This window comes from Sinocyclocheilus grahami, unplaced genomic scaffold (assembly GCF_001515645.1).
Source record: "Sinocyclocheilus grahami isolate Dianchi unplaced genomic scaffold, SAMN03320097.WGS_v1.1 scaffold6890.1, whole genome shotgun sequence".
Lineage (NCBI taxonomy): Eukaryota > Metazoa > Chordata > Actinopteri > Cypriniformes > Cyprinidae > Sinocyclocheilus > Sinocyclocheilus grahami.
In genome coordinates, this window is record NW_015511133.1 from 9,956 (window position 1) to 10,712 (window position 757).

At 35.1% G+C, this 757-nt stretch overlaps 1 long non-coding RNA gene across 1 annotated transcript; it reads left to right on the forward strand.

Annotated features, from left to right (window-relative positions):
• Positions 1-406: 406 nt before the first annotated feature.
• Positions 407-757, forward strand: LOC107577698 (uncharacterized). The gene is made up of 3 exons (XR_001608241.1): positions 407-478; positions 552-642; positions 731-757. It is a non-coding gene; the product is annotated as an uncharacterized lncRNA (long non-coding RNA).

Here is a 757-nt window from a genome sequence, read left to right on the forward strand (position 1 = left end):
TATTAAAAAGATGTTTATTAACAAATCAAACCATTTAAAACAAAAATATTAAACAAAATAACAGTACTGTTGTAATATTACAGTAAAACTGAGTATTTGCAAAAAATAATGTAATTTTTATTTTATGGTAGAACACTAATGGTTGTCTTAATTTCCTCAGTTTCAAATGTTAAACCGTTGAGGCTTTATTTTAGCGTTAAATCTAATAAATCGCTTGTGATTTTCAGAAGTCAGAAAGAGCTTTATTACCAAGTATGTTTTCACGCAAGGAATTTTGGTTTTATTGTGATTAATTGTGCAGCCCTACATTTAGGGCTTTTATACGTGTCTTTTATCATTTTGCTACCATTTTATACAAGCAATAGGCTGCTTAAGGCTTGAAGATGGTTAAATGAAACGTTCTCCTCTGTTCTGAACAACAGAGAAGAAGATGGACAGCATGAGACTGCGAATCAAACAGATGATGGACGTCTCCAGGGTACATGCGTCTGATTTAATTTTGAGGAGAATTCAACACTCTTCGTATTTCTAATGCAGTTTCTGTTTCGCAGATTAAAGCGACTCTCGGTGTTGTTGAAGACGAGAGGAATCGCTACATGGAAAGTCTCCTCGCTGAACAGAAAGCCAGACAGGAGCTGGAGGGTATGAAGACTGTGATTGTTCATTTGAACATCTTCCGATTGGCTTTCCACATCTGCATCTAAATACACAGTTTTTTGTTTTCATGTAGAGCAATATCAGAAGGTCATGCATGACC